Raw genomic sequence first — 27,837 nt, 5'->3', positions numbered from 1 at the left:
TTCCACGCTCATAGAAATGCGGCCACTGTCACAACACATGCTCACTTATTATAGTTATTGTTTATACAGAGCAAAACTACATATTTTGTTATACTCTAATGAAAGTGCAGGATGCATTTCACGTACATTGCAAGCTTTGTGACAGGAAAACAGTGTGTTGCTGAGTCACCATGGCAAAGAATCGAACTCGTACCCTCTCGTGGCGGTGCTCTCAACCCCCTTCGGGCCTGTGGAGTCCACTCGTGTATTACTCACAAGCGCATGTATACCTGTCCCCATCTAGCTTGTTCTTAAAAGGAGCGCATCAACACTGGGAGGCTGCTTGCTCAGGAAAACAACGCTCGTTTGTTGGTGCCGGCTTTCACAAAAGAAAAGCTTTCTTTCGCGACCTACCCCTGACGTCTCCACGTGGTCAAGAAAAACATCGTCACGCCTCGTCTTTGAAGCTCAGGGCGCTGTCCATAGGAAAGAACTTGGCTTCTGTCGTAACCGCGTGAACCAAGAGAAGAACGGGATAATGTTTGATACCTCGCTGGCGTTACGCTTCGACAAAGGGAATTCAGAATTCCTGTGGCATAGAGGAGCCGCGATTTTCCTTTGTTTGCGTTGCGTCAGGCACAGCGGCGCCCACTCGAAAACATACCCACCATCCAGCCAAGAATAGCCTCACTTTTTCGGCCGCCCTATTCGTTCGATAACCTTACACGCACGGAGCACAGTGTGAAGCTTATCGAACGCGGTAGTGAAGTCTTCAAAGAGGCCGGATTCCGAGAAAGAAAAAAAAAAAGCACTAGAAACAAAAACGCGAGAGAGAAAGCCTATTCAAAAACGCTATGGGGAGGATGCAGACAACGACCGCGGGCGGCGCGACAGACGCGAAGAGCGACGGTTGGCGACGGCCGCTGCGACGCGCATGCGCGACGTGACGTCACGCGCTGCCGTCGGCGCCATTTTTGTGCCTCGGCCGGCATTGTTTCTCAAGGGTCCCATTGTCCGTCCGCTCTGGCTTGCATGAGAGACGAAGCTGTCAGTAGGGTAGCCGCTGCGGCGCGGGGCTGGGGACCGTTTCGGAGGGGAGTGTCGGTATTTTCTGAGGCGGGGGAAATACGGGGGGTGGGCACAGATGCGGGCAGCGCTTTGGATCGGGGTTTCGACGAGGGGTCCGAAGAGGGGCTTGTAGTGATTTCGTGTGTGTTCGCGTATTTCATGTTTTTTTTTTTCTCGTCCTGTTCGTCTTCTATGCGGGCTTCGGTATGAGATAGAAAGCCCAGGGGAGACGAATTCTTGCTCGTCGCGCCTGCGGACACCTTTTGCTCGCTTCCGGAACTTTATTTCCGCCTTTCCTTCTTCCCACTTACACCTCGCCCAATGTGCGGTGTTTATCCATGTTCTTATCTTTCTATTCTTTTCTTTTGACCCTGGGAGAAGACACGAATGGCCAGCTTTGTTCGGCCATCCAGTGTTGTAGTTCCGGGCGCATTGCCGCGACAGAGATTAGAGAGAGGCCAATATCGCCGAATTTCCGGGTAGTGCGGTGGGCGGTCATTGTGCGTTGGCCACCGCTGGTCGTGGTATAGTCCATCGTTGAAATACACGGTGAAAGCGCGCGGAGAATCGCTGTAAAAAAGAAAAATGAAAGAAATCTGGATGCAGGAGGCGTGAGTGGATATTGGGGGAAATGAAGGTACTTGGACGGACGCGAAACGATAGCTTCTAAGACCGTTAGTTGGGGGCTCTGCCCTCTCTGCAGAGTACTCGGCTCTTCGAGGTCGCCAACCTTGCCTCACTCGCGACTGGTGGCGGCAGTGGCAGCGCGCCAAGGTAGATTAAATATTGCTTCATGCGTTTGTTTCATCGGTATATTTTCAAACGCTGAATGCCTGCTTTACACAGAGATTAAAATATTTAAAACAAGAATAAGAAAAAAAACTGGCCTGCGATTAATCGTCAATAAAGGGCACAGCTGCGGTGCCGGCGGTGAATTCTGATTTTCAAGCTACTGCAGTGCAATAAACGGAAAAGCACGAAACGACACTACAAGTGCGAGCGCACGTCCTCGTCGTCTCGTTTCATCCTTGTCTGTTTATTGTGCTGCAGTAGTGTGAAATTATGTACCAATACGCCCAACTCGCCACTTTATCTCGTGAATTCTTATCATCGAATGAAACAAAGTGCCGTTGCTGCCTCTCTTTTTATTACTCACTGTTCAAGCCCCGGAATATAAGAAGCGAAACCCAGATGTGGAGGTGGAGAGAAGCAACATTCGAAGAAGAGGAATTTATAACCATTACATGAAATAGGAGAAAATTGGTGCAGTTAAGAATCTCTTTTCATTGCTATACATGGGCCCCGTGCGCATCGCCTTCCCGATTGCTAGCCTAGCTTCTCTTCGTGGGCAACTCAAGCGTGCCGCAAGGAAGGCAACGTCTGTGTGCGTAACAGTGGCCGTTTTAAGCTGTCCTAGTATGCCCACTGCAAGTATAGTTGCGAAATGTCCACTACGCCACGATTCTTCCTTTTGAGAATTGGCAAAGCACAAACTACGCGTCCGTAAGGTGCCACGCGCACCTGAGCAGCTGCACACTTTGTTGATGCTGTTGCTGATAATGATGAATAATTAGCCCTAAGGGCTTTGTAATGGGTGCGCAGCTTTAAACCACCCGCTCGTTGCGCAATTCAGATGTTTTGATGCCTTGTGAGATTCTATGCTTCTGTCACGCAGTATTACATGCATTAAGGAGACTCCTCAAACTACATGACATTCGCGTATAAGTTTTTTTTTTTTTTTTTCAAAGCAGTTTCGCGCACTGGAGCGGCTCTGTGATAAAACACCTGCTTGCCACGCAGGAGGCCTGGGTTCGATTTTCACTTGAAGCGAAGATTTTATTTGCACCTGTCTCGAATTTTGGCTCATGGACAACGCTGATTTTTTGCTCAAAACCAACGACGCCGACACCGTAATTTCTGCGAAACGAGCTCTTTAACTCTTAAAAAGGACCTGGTGAAAACTGATGTGGCACACGCTTTTGTACTGTCTACCGTCAGCTATTGCCCCACTTATTTCAATTAACGTTGCTTACTGGGTGATCTGGTTCATCATAAACACCAGAAATAAGCAAAAATAATTTCCTGCTGGTTCTTTGTGTCTGTGCTCTCTCGCTGGAGATAGATGATAATCTTTAATGAAATTCCCGGAGATGTTAGTCTGGTTTGTCACCTGGCTTGCTACTCCAGGTGTCAGGGGATACCTGTGATATATCATTAATCCTGCTTATTTGCCTTGTCTCTTTTTTTGTTTGCCGTTGTGATTCCCAGGCATAGCTGCGAACCTGCCGAAATTTTCTCCTCATTCAGTACGTTTGCAGGAAATTCTTTCGGCAACGAAGAACAGAATTTTTGCGCAATTACGACAGTGGTAAATTTTGCGAAAATGATTTTCCAGGTGTGCAATGAAATCAACAAGCAGGCGCATGCACTTAATTAGTAGCACTCGTGATCTCTGGGCTGCAATATTGGAAGAGACTGCTACCAATCAGCCGCAAAAACAACACATGACAAACACACAAGACACACAAGACATTACTGCCTGGTCTTACATGCAATCGTATCGACAGCCTGGGAATAATGTTGAATACATTTGATATATTTGTAGACAGTTCGTCATCATTACAGCCTGAAAGGAATATTATAGGGAACTTTCCAGGTTTAGACAGGAGAGAAGTCGCGGGCCAACGGCACGAACGGAAGAAATGTCACCGAGATAGAGATGACGAAAGCGCCTCCAATCCATCGTGGAACAAACGCTTCCACGTGCACCCGAGTGTCGGAAGCAAGCAAACAGGCTAAGGTCAGAATTAGGCCGGAACTCGAGCCACGACGAGGGGAGCGCCGGCGGTGGGCGCCGGAAGCCTCCGTCTCGCACACCCAGGAAAAGAAAAAAAAGACGGTGGCATTCTGCCGGCTTTCAAGTGGAGTGGCAGCGCTCGCCTTATTTTTAAGGCGAAAGCATTAGATGCCTCATCAAACGCGAAAATCGACCGTCGGCGTCAACACGAGTGATGCAAAAAATTATCACGTGATGACTTGATTGATTGATTTTATTGATTCACCACAATACATGTGATCGGAGGCGAAGCGAAAAGCCATTTGAATGGCTTTAGGGGGTCCTTCGACTTCGTACAAAGACAGCAGCTCAGGTACAAGCATGTTCTTAAAACTGTTAACACAAAATTTGTAATTAATCATGTTAAGTAGAATATGAATTGAAACGAACCACCAAATTATACATCCATTGTTAGTTACCCTTTACAGAACGTCCTGCATTTTTGTACATCTTGTTTAGATCTGCGTGATGCGCCAACACAACCTTTCATCACTACTGTGGTATTGCATTAGTGACATTCTACGTGTATATTTATATAAAGTCAAACAATTTTAGACAAAGAGCTTAAGTTAAGAAAAAATCATACAAGTCAGACAATTAACATCGCGAATATCAATTTGTTTGTTGTTATAATCATTTAATAAACGCGGAAGCTTATTACGAGCCATTTGCCGACCGTAACCAGTTCGACAATGCGGAACATTCCATGTCTCGGTTTTTCGTATATTATATGATGCTTCTTTCGGACGCAACTGCACTAATCCCATGAAAAGAGAATCCTGGTGCTCGCAATGTATTCGATATTCACGGAGCAATCTGTACACATATATGTCTTGTGTTTTAATTATTTTGAACTTTCTAAATAGCTCTTCAGAAGGATGCATATTTGGTACATTTACAATTATTCTCAAAAATCTTTTTTTGCATAAGTAATAACTGCAAGAGGTTCGATTCTGTAGTAGTCCCCCAAACCAAATGGCACTATTTTAAATACGAGGCGAAAAGGGCATTATAAATCAACAATTTCACTGGTTTCGGGATTAGAGAGCGGTTTCGACCCACGATACCAGTTATCGCACCTAACTTTTGTAATACTGCATTTACGTGCTCAACCCACAGCAGTGATTTTGAGAAATGCACACCAAGTGCTTTAATAAATTAAACCAACTCCATCTGTGAGCCGCAGATATGACGTCACCATATGACGTCACATAGTGCCAAAATTTTTGACGTCATTACGCCGTAACTATGGCGTCACACACCATAACATAAATTTATGACTTCGTCACAAGACACCGTCGCTTGGTCAAAGGTGGGCCGATCACGGAGGCAGTGCAAAACCAGGTATAGTGCAGAAAGCTTGCAATGCCCCCCATACTTTGCAGTGAAAAACCACGTTAGGTGCAGAAAGAGTTCGGAGGGGGGCTATCGAGGGAGGATCAATACATCGACTGAGAAGAAAAAATCACAGCATATCCACGGAGTGAATGATGATGAGTGGGCGAAGCTGCGGAGGTTCATCGGTAAACCGTGAATCTTCCGTGAATTCTGCCCAGTACATCATCACCGACGTGAGATCGGGCGCGTTTATACTAAAGGTTCGATGAGTTATGACGACTTGCAGCTCACTTTAATTTTACATGTACGCTGTGAATTTTCATTGTTTAGAAAACCATTGCTTTAGAAAAATCTGGCGTCTTTCGTTAAGCAGCTGGCGTCTTTTCGTTTTGCTTTAGAAACATCTGGCGTTCTTTCGTTCTGCTTTTACAAAACATCTGGCGTCTTTCGTTGGTTTATTTCATCAATCAACGGCGTTTTGAACAAAATTTTTATTGTTTAATGACGCACAGGAGAAATCTCACCAGGCACTACCTTGGAGGTAAACAATGGCTGCTAATGGGAATGAGAGACAGAAGAAGTCGGCTTTTAGCTAACACTTACACTTCTACTTCTACTAACGTTTCCTACTGGAACATGCCAATGGCTGCTAATGGGGAATGAGAGACAGAAGAATTTGGCTTTTAGTTAACGCGCACGCTGCGAATTTTTTATTGTTCAACAACGCACAGGAAAAATCTCCCACCGGCACCACCTTGGAGGTCAAAGCGTGAGACTTGTTACGGACTACGACTACGACTACGACTACTACTACTACTACGACGACGACGACTACGAGGGGCGAACGGGTGCCGCCTTAAGGAGCTTCGCCCCTAAAAGATGACGGCTTTCGCCTTCGAGTCGTCTTAGGCGAATGCACAAGGGACCCTGTCAGTTTTTCTCGATTGCTTAAAGGGATTAAATATGAAAACGCTTTTTAAGAAGAAGGCCTTATAGGTCTCACGAGAAGAGTCACGTGGCGAAAACCCGGGCGAATGTACAAAAATCCTACAAAGCAAAAGATCCTGGAGCAAAAGCCATGCAAATGTGAACATAAAATCAAATTAAGTTAGTAGAGTTAATCAGTGAAAGTTAATAGTGAAAGTGAATTAGTGCAAGCTTGATTGGTGAAAGTTCATTATGCGATAGTATTCAAATAATATTAAGTTCATACTGACTTAATTATAAAATGTAAGTAAGTGAGACTTATCTCACTAACTTACAAAATATCAGCTAACGTTGTCATTTCAAAGAACGCCTTTACCATATCTCATATATGGGTCATTTCTAAAGGGCATTCGACGTCAGGTTTCGAGAAATGTATTGACACTGATCTACAGAATGACTGAAATCTGGACGTCGATTCTGAAATGTAGAGTTCTTTTTCACGGTAATGTGTTAACACGTGCTGACCACATTGGGTGCTTCCCGACAAAAATGCTCGAGACTAGTCAACGCTACGTAGCTTGTGAACATACCGCTTCACACTGGCGTAAATCGCGGGAGCGTCATAGGGGACTTGAACCCCCGGTGCTCAGGCTGGGGGAGGGGGGGACCTACCATGATAGTGTTCCCTCCACCTCCCCCGTGTAGTTTGCACTTTGCAATTTTCTGTCACGTTTCTGTCCAAGTTCTACCCAGAGTGCACGCGGACTAGCACCATCAGTTTGTTTATCAAACACAGCTGCTTATCACAAGCGCTTATCTAGCCCAGTCTCCACTAAGAAGTCTTTTAGGAAGATGTTCGCCTTGTGCTGAAGATGCCTTCTACGCTACGGTACAAGTAATTTTTGTAATGTGAGACGGCGTCTGTCCAAACTTGCTATAGTAAGGAAAGCCGAGCTAGTTGGTATAGAACACAGTGTAGAATAGCGCAATAAACACGGGGATACAGGCAACAGAGACGATACAGGTGGCACTTTCAACTGACGTTTATTTCCAGAAAGACAACACGTAAGCACACAACACGTAAGCACACGTAAGCACACAACTGGTCATGCGCAATGACTCCGTCCAACAGCAAAAAATAATCTACAATTCACTTTCCCGCTTACAGCCCTGAAACGAGCAAACCTACTTCATTATCCGACAGGGATGAAGACGGGTGGCTTATGCACTTATATCCCTATCTTGCGGTGAAAAAAAGCTTCGACTACCTCTCTAGCTGTTTGATCGCCGTGTTTCTCGAGTTTCCCCTTCACTTGACAGGAGTACCGCAACTCCGTTACAGTACACAGCTCCCACCTGACTTGTCGAGGTAAGCAACGTGTGATGGCTGCACGTCTGCCCTTTTCTTTCCGTTTAGCAGCATGTTTCCGTGCTTGAAGACGACAGAACCGGGGCTCGGCGTCTGGAACCAAGCTGCGATTACGGCGCGATGGGTGCTTTTTGCAGTGTGGGCCGTTTCGGCACGCTTTTCCGGTTCTCGGCGGGAATGCCAGGGCGCCGCCTCTCGCATTCCGCGAGAGGGCGCGTCAAATAGGTCAGTGTTAGAGTTACTGTATATGCTCCCTACGGGAGCATGTACAGTAACTCTAGTCAGTGCTAGCTTCTCTGCATGTGATGCGCAGTTAGTACTAATCAGACGAACGTCGGAAGTGGCGACAAATTTTCACCGGTCACGGCTTCTTGCGTGGGTGTGGCAGCGGCCTGCTGAATAGTGCGCCTGCTAAACAAGCGTCGTAGCCACAACCACGCCGTTGGCGGAGTCGAGTTGTCATAGAATCGACGCGCAAGCGCTGCCCGCGAGTTGAGGTCAGTAAAAACGAGGATGCCAAAAGAATGGACCCACATGCACCGCTAAAAACCATTTGGAATTCGACAATTTATGGCTGTGCTATGCACGTGCGTACTTTCGCTAAGAGTAGGCAGCTGGGCTACTTGGTTTTGGTTATAGCATATTGAGAGACTGTGGTTATAGCCATGAAATATGATACTTGCGAATAGGACACTGGTAAGGGAGAGACAGCAACAACGCCAGTTGCTAGCATTGTCGCTGTCTCTCCCTCATCCATGTCCTGTTCGCCAGTATCATGTAGCACGCACTTTCGTTTCCACCGAGTTCAATTCTTGTCATATCTGCGTAATTTTGACTCGAACAATTGCACAACAGAGCCAACATTACATTCAGCGGTCATATTCCTAGCGACATGACGCGGCTATCTCGAGCAATCGCTTATACCAGTCGTTACACTCAAACTGTTGATGTCGCGTTTCAATCCGTGATAACTGCATATTACTACCACAGGAATATAAATTGCTTGTACTATAAAGCGTATATTAGCCTAGACGATTACCTGTTTCCGAGAGGATGTCCTGCTCTATGCGACCAGGCCCTTCGTGCGCTGCTTCCTTTCCTTAACGAAATTGACTAACCCTCCCTTTTGCAGACAATCTTTCTCGTTCATATTTTATTTTGTCGATTTCCTGTCATTTGTTTATTTATTTTCTAGTTATTTCCCACTGAATTTTTTCTATCTGCATATCCATTTTCTATTTTCTCTCCCCGAAGGAGTAGGCAGGCGTTGTGCCCCTCTCGGTGTCGGTTGTCAGCATGTTATCTCTTTTTTGTGTGTGTGTGTATGTCCTTGCATGTTTGTGTACGTTTTAATATCAAATAATTATTAGTACTGCGTAAAAGTGCTGATTTTCACGCAAAAAAAGGTATGCCTTCAATATATTTCGCAATATTGCGTAAGATATTTGCACTTTTCAAACTCTGCTTTCTGAAAGCCCTATTAATAGAGAAGCTACGGCTAGGTAATTTCTTTTCTCAGTAAGGGAACGAATTTAACGCACGCGTGCTACCGCCGAAACCAGAGAAGCCACCAAAAGAGCCGCCAATTTCTTCAAGCGTGCCCAAGCGCCCATTGATAACCGAAAGCTTTTTTTTCTCTCATCAAAATTTTCCAACCGGAAGAACGCGCAGCTAACAAAACATTGGGCCCCCTTTTCTTTACAATTTGTTTACTTTGATCAAAGTCACCGATCTCGATTGCGTCGTAGGTATCTCTTCTGTCGATTAATACAGCAACAACGGCCTATGAGAAAAGAAGGAAAGAACGTCTGGGTGACAGCTCCAGCACGAGGCCGAACAAAAAAAAAATAAGCAAAAAAAGTAGAAAGCTACGATCGGCTGAATGTGTGTCAATGGGTGCTTCTTTGCCATAAGGGTGCTCGTATAACAGAAGCGAGCATAGCGTCATTTTCTTTTTTTTGTCTATGGACTAATAATAGAAAAACTACAGGGACAAAAGTTAACCATCAATAAACACCCAGTGAGCCGACGTGCTGCGCACACATATAATGTTCAAGTAAGGGGAGGGAGAGGAGGATATGGAGTGAGAGATGTGGAGAGGGTGCGATGGTTGCGGGAAGGACCGCTCGGCGGTTAGGTCGGCCACCGAGAGACGCGAAACGCAGCGTCGCCTGGCAGTGGAGTGATGAATGGTTTTTCTTAACCCACACCGGTATAGTCAAACAGAGCGCGTTACATTTTTGGTTTAGCGAATGCTTCATCGGCGCCTAACACTAGTTGGCTTGGCATGGAGGGGGAGCAGAGTAACAGTTGGTGTGTCGAGCATTTTCGGGAGCTACGCATTGTAGCCGGGAAACGAAGCAACTCGCGATGTGGATTCCCAAAGATTCATGAGTACTTCCGTTTGAGTAACTCGACGGAATCAGAATGCTTGCGCTCTGGAAGGGACGAATTCATTTGCTCACTCTTACGAATTCTCAGGGATACTCGTATCAATGATAAAAAATTCGTGAGCACGGGTTGACACGGGAGCGAACGTTTCGTCATGCGGACTTGTCTTCTTCATGGGTGCAATTGCCACTTGCACCCTTGAAGAAGACAAGTCCGCTTGTCGAGACGTCGGCTCCGGCGACAGCCTATGTTCCAAGGATTTTTCATCTCTTCAAGGTTCCATCTACCCTTGAACTTCTATTTATATCGATGATATAATGGTATACCTTAGTTCATATATAGCGCATCGTGGTGTGTTTGTGTATGTTGTGTGTGTGCTATTCTGTAAGCTGCACTGACAAATACAAGTCATCTTAAACGGTGTTTTTTCCCGCAAACGTCTGTTGTGCAACTACTGCTGATCACTTGAAGTGAGGTATAGCTGACGTTTCGGGTTTTCGACCTCAGCGTGCTATGTTACTGTGACCCCCGGCCCTCGTCCTAATCCCGACAGGCAGCATTAATCAAAGCGCCTCTATTTTCTCCCTCTCTCTATGTCTCTCTCTCATAATGTGCACCGCTACTGAAGTTCAATAAGGTTGAGAGCTGGGCTAGTTGGTGACTGATCATTATACCTATATGGTTAAGTAGCGCACTTTGGACGGGGACAGAGGAATAGGAAGGACACGACCCTAGCTACTAGTAGTGAGTGCCGTGTCCATCCATCCTATTCCTTCTGTCCCCGTCGTAAGTGCGCTACTTAGCCATATAGGTATAATGACCACTACTGACCTAACACCGTGAATGTAGCGAGGGAAAACTTTCTTATGTCGTTGGTGCAAGAAACACGAATAAAAAAATATGTGAGAAACGTTGTAAAAAAAAAAAAGAGGAAGCTTCGTCCAATCTCCAGTATACATTTGTATAGTAGAAGAACCAGTTAGAGAAATTGATTAAGAGCTCGTTTTCTTTGCTATGTGCGGCCAACTTAAGCCAACAGACAATGAAGCCAAATAAAGTGTACTTTACTTGGTTTCATTACGCTGTACAGAATAACTAGTTCGTATTCTTGAGGCGGTAATGTCCTGTACTTGGTCCCTGACAAGAAAAGCACGCTAGGAGAAATTAGCTTATCTCTCTGTCAACATTACAAAGAACGTTTCATACGACACATATGGGCAACCTAAACAAACAGACAAACAAACAAACAAACAAACAAACAAACAAACAAACAAACAAACAAACAAACAAACAAACAAACAAACAAACAAACATCGGACTCCTCGGTTACTCTGTTATTCGTTCTTATGACAGTAATCTTGCGTGATCATTAACGACATCTAGAAAACGTCTATTCATGTTAAACTATCGGACATGTGCTCACACGGATTACATTAGACTCTCCATAGGGATACTATTTTCTCTAGCTTGAACAGACGAATACGCTACGTAGCACCTTCGAAACAACCGTCTGCAGGACATAAAGATACCGTGAACTTGTGACGTCAGAGGGTAAAGGCGGGAAGTAAGCAGTACTTCTTGGAATGTAACATCAAGGGTCCTCGGCCGCCATTATCGCAAAATCCTGAGTGGCCTAAACCCTGAACATTAAACGGTGACAGGACAGGCCCTACTCAGTGAATGTATCGGGCAGACTTGGTGCCCCTCATAGATGATCAGGGGAGAGGCACCACTTACTCTTTCCTATGCACCTCTGTGCGCACATTTATTATGTCTGTTCTTAAATTCTTTTTAAAGGGGCCTTGCAACACTTTTTCAGCATGGCCAGAATACGCTGCCGATCGGTATTCGAGGCTACTGAGAACGCGTGAGCGAAACGTTATAGCGCAGTACGCGGCCTGGAATTCGCAATTAATTCTCAAAGTCAGCTAAACATCGCTCCCTCTTCTCTCTACAAATGATGTCATATACCCAAATGACCACGCGATATACTCAAATTCACGGCCATTGGCTGATTTGAGCACCACTGGATGCATAGTTACTACGCCCGCCTCGGAAGGCCGCCACCTGCCCGCGCGTGCGTTCGCGATCTCACTGAAGGTTAGCCGCGCGTTCAGAGAAAAAAAGAAGTGCTCAAGGTCATTATGCGCGTGTGACGTGACTTCTTTTCTCCGTGCCATCCCTCCCTGCTTACTTAACTTCCAGCGCGTTCGTCGGGACGAAAGAAGAGAGAAAGGAATTACAGTGTGCGACAAATCTCTGCTCCGCTCGTACTTGACGGATTCCAAAAATTTTTGCGGTGGTCAATTCGTGAGGCAATAAACTCTTTCAGTGAAGCCATTCGATGGTTACTTGGAAAAGTGTTGCAGAGTCCCTTTAATGATTCACGACCCAACGGTGACGTCGTGGAATCTCATATAATACTTTGTCTGGCATTAAAATTGTAGCCGTGTCGTCATTTGCAACTGGGCTCCAAGTCGAGCAGCGAAAATCTTGTATACAGATATAACGGATGCTAACATAACGGCGACGGGTTCAAGACCTTCAGAGTCTCGTGCTGAAAAATGGCGGCGACTAAGCAGAGAACTCAACATCACGAAAGATAACATAGAAAAATAAACTGCTAAACGGTTAAAGACCCTCGGCCTTGCGCTGCGACGCCGCTGTTTGTCCGGTGGCACCTTGGAGAATCGGCTGAAGGCGCCCGGAACTGACTCCAACAAAAAGCGGCCGCCCTGTCGAGACCTACGAAAAGGCAGCTGTCAAGATGACGAAGCCATTTTTTAAAGTCACGCGGCCGTGTCGCAGTATAAGGGTGGGGACGCGTAAACGTCTTTGAGAGCAGGGTGAACCACGGCTGGTCATCTCGGAGTCTCGCGTCATTCTCGAGAACTGCCGTCAGAAAAATTTCCTTCTTTACGTTCCGCTATCTTTTATGTTCTTGTGTTTTCGCGGAATACTTCACTATTCAAAGCGGCGGCTTTCTTGAAAAACCTCCGAGAGTCCGGTGGCCCGACTACGCGGCTACGATGTGGCGCCCTCTCGTGTACACGTCGCCACATTGACTTCTGACCTCCCGGACCCCGCGGACGTGTCTTCGAGGTCATGCTTCCTTGTCATCTGCTCAACTCTGTGACGTGAAGCGTTGTCGTCGTCCCATACGCGGGTCCTAGCGTGAACTTCTGAAAGGTCCCCGCGCCCACCCCTCGTCTTCATTATTTATTTTTATTTTTCGCATCTTCAATAACTTTTGAGGAACGGCGCGATTGGAACAGAAAAGGGAGAGGCGGAGCGCGGCGCGGGGGAAGCGAGGACGGAGAGCAGAAAAAGGTCTCCGAAACGTCCAAGTTTCGTCGGCGCTTTATGATATACGATACGCGCTCGATGATGGATGACGTGGCCAGGTCAATGCGATATAAATGATGGTTATACTTGCGCAATAGTTTGGCCCCGGAGGACAGCATTGTTCTCGATTGCTTCTCTTTCGCATCGCATTTTTGTGTCCCTGTTTTTAGTTTCGGGAACTTCAACGATGGCTTTCGTGAGAAAAACGCCCGTTTTTGCTCCGCTAGACGGAGTTTCCTTCTATAGCATAGAAATTATTGCGGTGGCGCTTGCAGAAATTTTTACATCCGTTTCGTTAGTGACGCCTTTTTTGAGGAATAACGAAACAAAAATTATATATCAAAAAAGAGGGAATGATACTACCCACTGTTCGTGTAGCTGTCGCAGTATACCTGCGTTTTTGACGTGCAACTTTGGCTGGCTGACAGCGGGCGCGTTTATGGCGCTAAACTTGGAACCTTTATTCGAGGCTTATTTTCTGGCGCTCTTTTTGCCCTCTACGCCCACCCTCCATCCCTGTTTTTGCCTCTCCCGGCTTTACTTGATTCGTTTTTTCGCAAAGCCTGACTGCGGTGGGTCAGGATGCGATGTTTTTTTGACGCCAATCTGTTCTACATTTTTGTTCCGCGGTTTGCGACCTTTTACGCATCGGCTGTTTGTGAAAAAAAATCCCGTTGCCTTCCATCCACCCTGCTATGACGGCTGAAAAAAAGAAAAAAAAAGTGTGAGTTTTGCTGATAGGCCCGCAGGTCGACTCGTCTTAGCTGCGTTGCTGTCCCGTTACAACGATTGTCCCGTTACAACGAAGGTAAAAGAAACGAGAAAAGAAGACTGTGTACGCGAGGGAACTTTCTGTGTACAGGGCGGAGAGTGAAGATATGTATTGATGCAGAAAATAGAATAGGTTCGTGACTGTGTGTGTACGCTTCTATGAGACGCGTCTGGTAGCCGGATGTTGTTTTGAATCGCAGTTACTGCTGCTCATACTCTGACTTTTGCGGTAATGGTGTCGGCGGGGGGGGGGGGGGGGTCTGCAGAAGGAAGAAGGGGGGGGGGGGAAATGGTGACGTGACGGAAGAAGTGGCCTGGCATGCAACATTTCGCTTAGCACCCTGAACCGACATCACGGAAGTAGCTCGCGCTGGCCCTCTCGTGTACTATCAAAACTGTATACTGGTGAGCAGATGCGCATTGTGCATAGCCACAACGCCTCTCGACTAGGCGTCCTCTAAGCCTAACAGGCTCAGTCGTTTGCCATCTTCGACGACACGATGGCTCTTGAGCTGCGAGAGCTTCTGTTTTGACACGTTTCCGTTACTGCGTTTAGCTGGGCTCGTTGGTACCGGCTTAATGCATCCGTTATTCTAGTGAACACGCACTACAAGCTACACAGAACCACACAGGACTAACGCTAGACTTCAACTGAACTTTAATCGACATTACAGGAAGCATATGCAGGGTGCCCCAGCCTACTCTACCCAAAATTTAAAGATACGCTGACACACTCTACTACGACGCGACCAAATGCATCTGGCTGACTATTGCATCGAGAAAGTCGCACTATTTCTTTGCGTTCTGCTGAACTGCTTAATTAAGCATGATTAATTAACTAACTTTTGAAGCAAGGAAGCTGGGCAAAAATATTCCAAAGGGAAGGTTGTAGGTCGGTTACTCGGTTTGCAAAACGTGCGATTAGACTGACTGTTTTTAACTCTCTATCTATTAAGTATTAGTGTTCTTCTGTTTACTACAGATGCCCGCGAAATACGAAAAAATACCACGTGAAATGCCCGCTTGCGCGCCTATGAGCGCCGTGATAGCTGTGCTCCCTAACGTTGCGCCATAGCATTTCGCCGGGTGTGCTGCCGCTTAAAAGGCTACAGTACAGCGAACGATGATGGTGGCTCTGCGATGATGCACGTTTTGCCAGCGGTAGCACAAGCGATAACCGCTGCTTCTGCTTACATGAACCGCCGCGAGGGAAGCATATCGTTTATACGTGGACCATTAGGAAACATTGTAATCACGGAGCGTGTAGGCGCGCAGGCGGGCATGTAACGTGGTATTTTTGTCGTATTTCGCGGGCATCTGTAGTAAACAGATGAACACTAACGCTTAAATGGACAGAAAGTCAGAGACAGTCTAATCGGACGTTTTGCAAGCCGATCTACAACTTTCTCATTGGAAATTTTTGACCAGTTTCATTGCTTCAAAAGTTAGTTAATTAAACATGCTTAATTGAGCAACTAAGCAGAAGACAAAAAAAGTGTGATTTACTCGATGCAATACTCAGCAACATACATTTGGTCGCGTATTCATAGGGTTCGTCTCCATATTTTTAACCTATGGCTAGAGATAGCTGGGACCCCCTGCATACGTTTGATGAGCAGACGCAGGGGCATCGTCACAGACAAAAGTCTAAAAAATTAACGCCGCCTATCTCTGCGACCTCCACACGCGTAGTCTCTGTTTCAAACCAAATGTGCACGTATGTCCTGGAATGTCGATTAAAGGCTAGTTGAAGTCTAGTGTATGTCCTGTGTGGTTATATGCACAGTGTAGCGTGTGTTCGCTAGTATGATAGATGCGCGTTTGCATGCGCTCGGAAGTATCACATAAATACATTTTGTGTGTGTCCTCGTATGGTTGGTTGAACTTCCTAAAAAATATATAAAAATCGCTGTTCAGGTGAGCATTCGTGTTCTCCCCACCATCACATCAGATGTCAGTAGAATGAATACACGCCTGCATATAGCTCAGCCATGCATACAAAGTGTAATTCGTCCGCGTGGCTCTACCTTGCAAAGGAAATTCTTGACATTTCTGTCGCGGATGTCGGTGACACTTTGAACAACTCATGACAATTTGACCTTTTGTGCGTTGCGTTGTTGCGTCATAGGAGTATGATAAGAATAATTACTTATTATTTCACATCTGGTATTAATATTTATCTTATCCAGATGTGGTGATGAGCGCGAAAAGAACAATGCGACGTGGTACAGAGGTTATTTTTTCTGTGCGCCCCGTCAAACAGTGACAAAACGTCACATGGTTCCTTACGAATTTGTCTAAGACGACTGGAACACGTAAGCCATCTTCTTTTGCTTCTCATTCGATTGTATTGATCCTCCCTGCCTCCCCCAACACCTACCCCCCACCCCCACCCCCCGGCCCCAAAGTTTTTCGTACCGAACGTTGCTTTGTACTGCCTCCGGGATCGGAGGAATTGGGCGTTTTCTGCACCTCCGTGCTCTTGCAGTGCCTCCGGTATCGGCCCATCTTTGACCGAGCGACAATCTCGTGTGATCGCTTAATCATGTGACTACACGATGACGCCCCAAATTTACGTGACCTGTGGCAGTCTTGATGACGTCATTGGTGACGTCATCACATGATACTGATTTTTTGCATCACTCGAGTTGACGTCGATGGTCACTTTTCTCGTTTGATGAGGCATCTGAGGCTTTCGCCTTAAAATAGCCCTTAAGCGCTCGAAAGCGGTCTCACATGCTCGAAAAGACGTACGCGTCATTCGGAAAGAAAAGGGCGGTAACAAAAACTGATCGCGGTTGGCTACCCTGTACCGGGGAGAGGGCTCAAGAGAAGTATGAGAGGAGAAGAGAAAGTTTACTGTTGATGCCGCCAACATAGCATGGTTCCTTGCTCGATTCCACAGGCTGTCAATCAGTCCGGTAGCTTTTAAAAAGTGTGGCAGTGCTTTTGTTGCACTTTATAGCTGTGCTGCGCAAAACCCTAATACCAAGACTTTGTTCATGCCGACAGCTTTCCTACTTAGGTGACCTAGATCTGTGCGTACGCCGATTCTTTCATCTTCAAAAGAAGGGCAATAACACAGGAGCACGGTAGCACTACCGTCTCAAAAGTTCCCGAGAGCAAAGCTAGCTGAAAGTTCGTCAAAAAAAAAGCGATGAAAGAAAAATAAGTAGTATTGGTTATATTTCTGGCATGTGGATAACAATTATTTTTAGAATCAGCAACTAATCATGATATAACTGTCAACTTGATGTAAGTGCACTGCGGTTACAGTGGCGTAATGTAACCTACCATAAACCATCGGATCCATGTTGTGTGGGTGTATATAGGCAGTTAGCAAAATACTTTGATTAGCATATACAGGGGCGAGGGGTTGTATGTCTTGTGCTTTCCCCGCGATGTCCGCACTGAAGTCACAGAGCGTACGAAGGTCACTTCGCTCGCTGCAGCGGCCGCGTTTGCGAAAGCAGCGCGCTGTTCGAACAGAAATAAGGAACAACTGTTACAGTTCGCGCTCGTCCTGTGTGTACCTGTTCGTTCGTTTCGTGCGTCCTGCTTTATGTTTCAGCAGTGTGCTTCAAGTATCGAGCTGTGACGCATGATAGTTCGCGCTCGTCCTGTGTGCGTTCTTCTCGTGCGTCCTTTGGGCTCGAGCGACGCGCTGGCAATTTCGAGCTGCTTTCCGGTCTTCGCGTTACATTACAATTTATTGCTATCGCATTCATTGCTTCGGCGTTGCGGCGAAACTGTGACTTCTTTTATTCGCCAGGAAATTCTCTCTTTCTCTTTCTTTCTTTCCCTATGTCTTTCTTTCTTTCTCTCCTCTGTGCTCGTTGTCTCGCCCTTCAGAGTTATTGCATCCCTCGATCACCGGACAAATCGGCGCACGTCTTCATGGTAGCGAAGCAGAAGAGGAAGAAAAGGCAGGCGATGAAGAAGAGGACGAAGATGGTGCGTGCCGGTTCATGATAATTATAAATTTCTATCTACGACACACAGCCTAGAGCACTGCACGGGCCGGATTTTACGGCCCGGGCCCGGCCCGGGCCCGCTTTATGAAGCCCGAGCCCAGCCCGGGCCCGTGGTTCCAAGCGCGGGCCCGGCCCGGGCGCGGGCGTACATGACCGTACCCAGCCCGGCCCGGGCCCGTCGTTCCAAGCCCGGGCCCGGCCCGGGCCCGCGCGTTCTTTACGAAACTAATCCAGGGCGCGCTTGTTCATGACCAGGCCCGACCCGGGCCCGCTAGAGGATATTAGTTGTTGATGATGATTGCGCTTTGTAGCGGGCGATCGGACGGAAAGTCCGGTGTGTACATGCATCGAAATGTTGCTTTGCGCGCGGTGGTAGCTCAGCGGTTAAGCTGTTTCGCTGTTAAATCCTAGGACGCGGGTGGGATTCCCGCGGCCACGGCGGCCGCAATTTGATGGGACGAAATGCAAGAACACCCGTGTATATACTTATCTTTAGGTGCACGTTAGGTGGTCGGAATTAATCTGGTGTCACTACGGCGTGCCTCGTAATCATATCGCGGTTTTGGCACGTAATACCAAGGAATATAAATGAAATGTACCGTATGTGTCAACCTCGAATAAAAGACCGAAATCTTTATTCCTCCCATGGGAACAACCGTGATCTGGCCCATTGTTAGTGCTGTTTATATATATATATACGTGATCTGGCGTGTTTATAAGGAAACCCACCACGATGTACTTGTTACTTTGACAAAGTCTGGTCCAGCAGACGAAACGTTAGTGAAAATTTACAATGCCAATTTATATTTATACTGGTGAAAAAAAAAGGCACTTCAACTGTTTTTCTATTTTTATTGCTAAGCTTTGCTAAGAGCCAGCTCTTTGCACGTGTCACTTCAGCTTGGCACAGTATACCTCAGACCATGCAATGCATAACGCTCGCGTGTGCTCGAAGGCCCGACTTACGCCTTTTAATGAGCGGGTCCAAGTCCGGCCCAGCCCGCAGCCTCAAGCCCGCGCCCGGCCCGGGCCCGTACTTTCAAGCCCGAGCCCAGCCCGGGCCCGCCGGAAAATGCTTCGGACGGCCCGGCCCGGCACGCGGGCCGGGCCGGGCCCGGGCTTTCGGGCCGGCCCGGGCCCGTGCAGTGCTCTAATCACAGCCAACCTCGACCTTAGCGGCTCTGCTACAAAGGTCATGTTATTACAGTGCGCGAAAAGCGACCTTCCCTACGTTTTCATTGATACCTGAACGAATGGTGTTAAATTTGTGGATCAAGAAGCATTCTCTGACTCGTGAATCGTGATTTGTATTGAAACCGGACTGAATAATGGTGGCCCCAATTTTTTCGAAACCGTCTCTAGGCGTACTAACATGCTTAGACAGTGGTAGATTGGGGAGGCTTATGGCATGTGCACGATGATTATTAAAGCGAATTCTGAAGCTTGTCTCTGTTTGACCTATGTATTGAATTTTGCATGCTGTACGCTTGAGAAGACGGACGACGCTCGCACTGTCACATGTGTGGTCACCATTTACTGTTAGTGAAAAGGTAGATGAACTACTTGAAATTGTTTTAGATGTCATGTGCGCGCAGACTTTGCAACGCGGTTTGTTGTAGGCATGACAACTTGCATGACCTAAGCGCGTGATTTGAGATGAGGTTAGTAAACCACGAAGATTCCACGATCGTCGGTAGACCACACGTGGTTGCTCCGTGCAGATTTCTTTGAGCCGCTCCTTCTGTGTTAATATGTTTAAATGTTTCCTTAAAATACGGCTGGCTGATATTTAGAGCTGAGGCGGCATGTGTCAAAATTAGGTTGGTACGTGAACTTTCTTTGGTTTTTTTTGTTAGTAATCAGCAGATCTGAACGACCGAGCTGGTCCACGCGTTTAATGGCGTCTGTAATTATGCTGGACGGATAGCTCTGTTTTTCGAGCGCGCTCCGAAGTTGTTCACAGTAGCGGGAAAATTCGCTGCTATCTGAGAATATTCTTAGCGGACTGCTTGGCTGTAGGAAATACTAGTTTTATTGCGCTTGACGTAACTACTGCTCAAGTGAAGATACTGCTGCCGATCCGTGGGTTTCCTGTAATGATCAGTTATCAGCTTACCATTACTTGGAGTGACCATGACATCAAAAAGTTTGGGTTTACAGGTGAATACGAATACGAATACGAAAAAGAAATTGTCGGACGAGCATTGATAAATATGCTATATATATATATATATATATATATATATATATATATATATATATATATATATATATATATATATATATATATATCCACTATACGAGTACCTAACCTGTGCTTGAACCTAAACACAATCGTTTAAGTATCTATAGTCGCCATAAAAATGCGCTGGGATCTAACTTGCGAGCTCGAGATGATATGCTAAGGCGGCGGAGAGCAGTGACTATACAGAAACAACGCTAGAGGAGCAAGCAAGTGAGCCAAGAATGAAGAACACAAGGACTGCAGCGTGCTTAAATCATCAAGAGAGAGAGAAGAAATAGTAGAGAAGGAAAGGCAGGGAGGTTAACCAGTTTAGGAAAACCGGTTTGCTACCCTACACATGGGAATAGGGTGGGGAAGATTTAAAGATGGAGAGGAAAGAGACTGACTGTTTGTGTGCTGTGTTATGTACTGAAATCAGCAAAATTATCTATAGTCTACCGGGAAAGTCGAACTTTTAGTTCATGCCTGCCTCGATACCAAGGTTACAGTTGGTGGCTATCTTGCGCCAAAATGGCTACTTTTCGACCCCGCTTGGAGAAAGAAATTTTCAGTTGGCTCCATGGCTACTTTCTGGCTACTTTTAAACTTCTGAAGTGACGCTTTAAGTAGCCACTTTTCTCGTTATTTGAAGATAAAATGCGTTGTTTTTAAGCTTTTCTGTCGTTTCAGCCGATGCGCGCGCGTGGCCTCCACCGACCAGTAGGCTGGTGCGCATGGAGGTACCCGGATACGCATGGAGTTACCCGGATGGAGGTACTCGGATATGCAGGTACCCGGATACGCGCGCCTGGAAATATGGAGCGACAAAGTTGCGTGCATGTTGACAAATGCGTGGCCAGCACGCTGCTCATGCTGCCAGCCTTCTATGCTGATACTACGCGCAAGTTTCTACGACTAATTGTGATGCGCAGTGCGTGTTCTCGTGTCAGCTTGACAACAATTGAGATCGGCAACGAAATAAAGCTGGTGCGTTCATCTTTCACTAGAGTTCGCAATCTGAAGCTGGACTTGTATTATTGCGATAGCAATTATATGGACAGTCTCGGCTGAATTTTGCCGTCGCCGTCGCCGTCATGCACCGTATATGTATAAGTATGTATATATATATATAAAAGCCCCAAAGAAAAATAATTCAGAAAAATGCTTCCGAGGCGCGGAATCGAACCAGGGACCTCTTCCTCCGCAGCGAGTGGCGCTAGCCACTACGCCACGAAACGCAGATCCTCCACGTAGGTAACGGCGAGCGTTATATACACACCCTTTAGCGCTGGACGGACTCAGAGACGGCTGCGCTTATAAGCGTTTCTTCATTACCAGCGAGATGGCGTTAGGAGCACGACAGGCGCATTTAAAAGTCGTCAGCTCGCGCGCTCGCTTCTTCTTATACTTGCGCAGGGAGAACCTTGCCCTTCCGCTGTCTGCTCGCGCGGTTTTCTTGTGCTGAGGGGAAGAGGAGTGTTTCACGCTTTCACCGTGATGTCCGCGCTCATGTTACGCAGAGTACGAAAGCCACTCGAGCTCAAGGGACGCCGCTAAACGAACAAGGAGAAGATGAGCGCGAACTATCAAGTGTCACAGCTCGACACTTGAAGCACGCTAGTTTCTTTCGCTGCTTCGGCCACCTTTGCAACAGGAGCGCTGTTCAAACTTAGAGTATCCATTGGCGAGCCTCGCTTCATATAGCATTTAGTTTCTTGCTATCGCATTCATTGCTTCGCCCTTGCGGCGAAACTGTGACTTTTTATGTAAACATTACTAATTAAATTCGGTCTGCAGTATCAAAGAAAACCTGTTTCAACGTTTAATGTTCCTACTGACTTTCTGGCTGGAATGTTCTAATATTAGTCTGTATCTGGCAAGAACTCTATCTTTTCTACATAAACTATCTGCACGCGCAGTGAATTTATTATAATTGGTTCATTTATTTGAAACTTATGTGTGGCTTGAAAACCAAGCAGTGGCAAAAACATTGTACTCTTATTTCTATGGTCTTGCTCATTCAAAATGGCATTATTTATTGGTCAATATTAAAGACTCTACTCATAATACCGCTTCTGTTCTATTTGGCTACAAATTTGGCGATAGTAAAATGGCATGGCTACTTTGGCTACTTTTGGTTTTAGTTCTGGCTCCTTTTCAAGTCCACCAAACGGCAACCCTGCTGGATACAGGCTTACTTTCCAGGAAGCGTGCAGTTTACTGCTATTGCGGTTTTCACTTAATGTGCCGGCATTCCGTCCAGCGTCCTTGAGGGACAACACCTGCCGCTCCTGACGTGTTCTGGGAACTGGGGCACAGTTTTCTCCGCAAGGGGGCAAGTGCTTCGAGCCCTTAAGATGCTCAGAGCGCAGCCGCTGAAGGACAACACTGACGTGAAAGTTCCTCCGTTTTTCCGTTTCGAGGACATCGAACACAACATATGCCTCCGAACCTCGGGTAAAGCACGCGGCGGTGCGATCGCGGACGCCACCAAAAAAAGGCTAAGCAGGCAAAGTTGAATACCTGCCGTCTGTTCTGAGCGCAGCATGCTGTAAGGTAGATCGTCCATAGACGGCAGCGGACACCGGGCGAACCGCGCTTTCCCGTTGTTCGAGGTAGGAGGGGGGGGGGCAAGGGGATTCGAACACACCTGCTTGCTCCTACTCCATTTCTATCTATTTCTTTTCTGAAAAAGGCCGAGGGAGCGCATCCACCACGCGTATACATACACTACCATTGTGCTAGCGCTCATGGTCGCTCACGAAATCGCTCGCCGTGTACGGGCCCCATGTTCCCATCAGAAAGATCCCACGATCGCCAACTGAACGGCAGACGCGCAGGTTTCGGGCCGCCGGTGTATCGCCTCTCCGCTCTCTGGTCTTTCCACTGCGTATTACTTTTTTTTTCCTTATACATACCTGTTCATTTTGCTCTTGATGCAACCTATGCGCATCGGCATTGCGCTTCTACTCTCGGCTCCTTGCGGCAAAGACGGCTGTCATCTTTGGTCTACATTTTGCGCCTCTGCCAACTTTATTTTTCTGTTTCGCTCGCTCCCTATCCGGAAGGTCACCGTTACAGGGAAGCGATTGAAAAGCTTGACTACAGTGAAAACACGTTCGCGACCGTTCGGCAGGGACCGTTAATCTTGCCCTCCCCGCATTACCTCCTCCCACATCTCTACAGCCCGCCTTCACCCAACCGTATTTTCTTGAGCGAGTGTACCCTTGTGCGCGCTCCTTCGTCGGCACAGCGACGAAACGCGAGGACGCGAATAAAAGATCTAAACCGGAGGATTCGCCGTCTTTTCTGTGGAGGTTAGGGGAGAAGACCGCTCTTCCGTTTTCTTCGCTCTGGCGGGGATGGTCCTCTCACCCTCCGTAGGTAGGGAGGCGGCGGCGGCTTTCACTGGATTTTATTTACGTTCGCGTAGTCTTCTTCCTTTCTTAAATGTCGAAGAGCGTGCGATGTAGAAGGCAACGCTGGGTATGGAGGGGGGGGGGGGGGATGTTGGATCCCGGGGGTAGAAAGGCGAGGTTGAATGTGTCTGGCTTCACATTTTGAGCCTCCCCCCCCCCCCCCCCTTGCCACCGCTCTGTTTGATTGCTTTCGGAATAGTTTGCTTTCTTTTTCTTCTTCAACACTGTTCTTATCCCTCGCTGTTTTCTTAAAACGCTTCCATCATCTTCCGCCCGCCGGAGGAGGCCAAAGGTGAAGGAAGGTGGGCGAGTTCCGTCTGGGGGGAAGGGGGGGATGACGGAAAAGTGACGGGGGTGCGTGGCAGGGGTATTCTCGAAGGAGACACCGAGGAAGCTAGAAATAAGACTTAACAAACAAGGCCGCTTGCAAGATGACACAAACAAGCGCGAATCTGGGCTAACGGTTCTCTATTCTGAAGAGGGTAGAAAAAGAAGTTTGCGTGGAGGAGTCTGGGGAGGAGGGCGGGGTGTCTATTGTGTTAGCTCAAGGCTCCATTCTTAGTTCAAACCTCGAAGCCTTGGACCTCTCTCACAGCTCTGACGCGTCTCTTTCTTCTTTTTTTTTGGTTTGAATTTTTGTTTAATGTCTCGAGCGCGCCAAGACATGACGTGACGTCCTGCGCCTTTTTGTCTCCAAAGAGAGCGAACAGTGTGGAAGGAACGCCCCTGATTTGTATGGCATACGTTCGCCCGCTTGCGCGATGCGATCGTCATTGTGCGTTTTGAGAACCGCAAACACGAGCCAACCCGGAAGCGTAGAGCTTCCTGCAATAATGAACGGAGCGAAATCGGGCGCCAGACTGTATGCACGTTCATGACAAGTATCTGGTACAGTCGTGAGGAATATGAAACGGAACACAAATTCGAATTTAACTCGTGGTGTGTGGATCAAAATATGACGTATTGATCTGCAAGAGGATCCTTTCCGCTTGAGCATCTAGTGTTACAAACACTTTTGGGCTTGGCAGCTGCTTAGTCACTATGGCCACTTGAAGGTAACTTCAGTGTTCCCTTTCATAATGTTCGTGACTGTATACTTCTGTAATATCGGGGCACATAGCAGTTCGCGCCTGCTTTAAGAGTAATGAAATTTTTGAAATTGTTTTCAAAGTAAGTATTGATACTCCAGCAAGGAACATTGATCTACCTGTTTACTCAAACAAATACAATAGGTAGATACTTCTTTCCTCTAAGCTTATCAATCTTTATATGCTAAGGTTATGTTTGAAGCAACTGCATACTACGTTTGAAGCAACTGCATACTACTACAACTGCAAACAGCTTATTAAGGTATCCTTTGGTGGAGAGTAAGCTGTCGTTGCAGATGCAACATAAATTGTTGTTGCCAACATTAATTTCAAATCCCATTTTGTTAAGTTCGAAAATTCTTTAAGTAAACAAAAGCTCGTGTCGGATAAGTTCTCGCGGAGGCTATTGCGGCGGTGAACTGTCATTTCTGTGCATGATCGTGTTTTTGGCGCCAAGTCTACTATTAATACTGCACATGCGTTTCAATCTGGTAGTAAAGTTTCAAGGGGAAGAGGAACGGTATAATGCTCCTTTCACTTTTGTGCGAGTAGAAAAAAGATGTTTCAGGTGCAAAGCCGGTGTATTGTTCAAACAGGGCGGCGGGGGCCTGCCATGAATACCCTTTGAGTGAACCCTGGAATACATCGCCTATAAATTTCGGCGTTCCCAGGGTCTGAGCCTGCCTTGACCCGTCTCCCTTCCTTATTCTGCTCCGGCGCTTTCGAAAAGTGCGGCAGGTTGAAAAAGCTTAACCTCGACCCAGATTCCACGCAGCAGGAGTGAAATATGTGCTCGCGGGAACCCATCCACACGTAATCCGTGCGGCTCTTAAAAGGGATGGTGACAATGCATTTTCAAACGGCTCCTGGCTGCAAGACCACGCGCAAAAAAAAAAAAAAAAAAAAAAAAACGTTGTTCCGTTTGAATCATTCCTAATGGTGCAAGAAAATAACTGAATAATCACTAGTTAACTAATCTTCCAGCACCAGTCGTTACAGCTTTGCATTGAAGGTGTACATTTGTTGTTATGGAAGCGACTGACGCCTGATTAGCTACTTGCCTATTGAGCGTCTTGCCTGAATTACCAAACGCGATACCTCAGCTTAAATAAACGTTGATTATAAGTCATTTTTTAATCCTATTACTTTTTTTTTCCACTGTCACTACTACCGTGTATTTGACTAATGCACCCCGGGAACAGCTTTGCATTCCTGCACAATACTTCAAGTTCCTGAAGCAACGAAGAACATGAACAGTGCTGTTCAATATCAGCTTCGTGATATTACTAAGTGCCACCACGTGTCCCTAGCTGAAATATCGCGCAGTTATGTTGACCACAAAGCGATACCTTCCTACCCTGCGAGATTTGACGCTTGTACGCAAAAAATGATGGCAGTTAGAGGCTGCAGCCTGCGTAAAAGAATGCCCGATGAAATCAAGCTCAGTATGTCAAGACGATCGATCGAGTTACGGGAAACAATCTTAGAATTATCGGTTTATACGTCTAGCGTCACTTCTATTCGAGTGTGACGGCGTGTATGACTGTGCGTGGGAGTCTGCGTATGACTAGTTCGTATATCAGGGTCGCTTCCTCGCTGACGCACACTATGCACAGATCCATTTCAGCCTTACAGCCACCCTACACTGGTTCTTTCGCTTTTTGAAGTGAATGCAGTTTTATCTAGCTTTGATGTAGGCTTAAGCACGGGCTTAAGCAAGACAGCGGCTCATATGGACACGGACAATGGCCGAACAATGAATGAACAAGCTGAAGCCAAGCTTTCGACACACTATTTCCTGGAACGAGGGCAATCCGACAAGGTTGAACTAAATACTGGAATAAAGAGCAAGCTGGACTGACGCCGGAAGTACATGAAAACTATACCCATTTTATGACGGACAATAACCTCGCAGAGGCATTGCCCCACATACTGTACGATCAAGACCAAGTTAGTAGCCCCACATTGGGAAAAAAGTTAGGTTTACATAAACACACCGGATTATTCTGATGCTGCGATAAGTTCCCTTGATCTGTTACATGGGGGAAGAAGACTACGTGCAATTCACTACGTCGAGCAATATCAATGCGGCAGCATTGTGCACAGCGGATGCCGCTATATGACACTGCTGAGGAGCAATAAGTGGTGTTGGGCTAGTCACGCAAGGAACAGGACAATTTTCTCTGTTATCCTTTCTCTGTTATCCATAATGACCTGCAAGTGGAGGGAAACGCTGCTGATAAAAATAAAAGCGCTCATAAAAGGATGAGTTGATGGAAATGTGCATGCGTAGGATCGTTTCAATTGACACTGAAATCGACAATCAGAAGGTTATCGAAAGATACCTCTTTTTTCTTTATCATGACATTGCCCTGTGGACTTCATTTAGCCTGATGATGGTTAGCATAATTTTTTCGCTGGTAGTGCAATTAAGTAAAACAAAATAAGTGGGAGTTCATGTAGTGCTAAACTAGGCAACGCGTGGTAGCTATGAGAGAAACTGGGCCTCGCTGTGACGCCTCGCTGAGAGAGACAACCACCAAAGGGGCCCTAATTGCAGCAGACATTTCCGAAGAGACGTCCTCCTCACCGGCAACTTGGGGAAGCGATCGCGTGACAGCTTCGCGCGGAACGAGAAGGCCGCCTGTTGTTATGCTAAATACTTTACGTCCTATACTGCGCGCTTGAACGCACGCAGATATTTAGAACAGATGCCGGCCGAGCCGCTCACGGACGCATGCGCATATCGTATTCCGGATGCAGGTTCCTTCCTTTGTGCGCGGGGCCCGGCACACATAACGGCACATACGGTAAACGTCGGCGGCGTCTCCAAGGAGCCCGCTCGCAGCGCCATCTGACGACGCAACAATGCACCAGACTCGGGACAGTTATAGATGGTGGTGCCCGCGGATGAAAGATTTCACACAGGGTAAGGCACAGACAAGAGGGGCCTGGGCCGAAGGCCTACATATCCTTAAACGGCTCCGCCGTTGCGCGTGCATAAAATACTGACAATTGAGAGGAGGTAAAATTTAAAAAAAGATAATAAAATTGAAGGAACGGCGGAATACAGGAGAGGATGCCTAAAAGGCGATGGGCACAAAACAA

At 46.8% G+C, this 27,837-nt stretch overlaps 1 protein-coding gene across 1 annotated transcript in view; it reads right to left on the bottom strand.

Annotated features, from left to right (window-relative positions):
* Positions 1-259: 259 nt before the first annotated feature.
* The window catches only part of LOC119406976 (calcium-activated chloride channel regulator 1), a 174,065-nt gene continuing 146,487 nt past the window's right edge, over positions 260-27,837 (bottom strand). Inside the window, exon 15 of the mRNA XM_037673796.2 lies at positions 260-269. The gene's annotated coding sequence lies outside the window, so the exon portion shown is untranslated. The remainder of the gene's footprint in view (positions 270-27,837) is intronic.

This window comes from Rhipicephalus sanguineus, chromosome 10, assembly GCF_013339695.2.
Source record: "Rhipicephalus sanguineus isolate Rsan-2018 chromosome 10, BIME_Rsan_1.4, whole genome shotgun sequence".
Lineage (NCBI taxonomy): Eukaryota > Metazoa > Arthropoda > Arachnida > Ixodida > Ixodidae > Rhipicephalus > Rhipicephalus sanguineus.
This window is presented reverse-complemented; position numbering and strand designations above follow the sequence as displayed.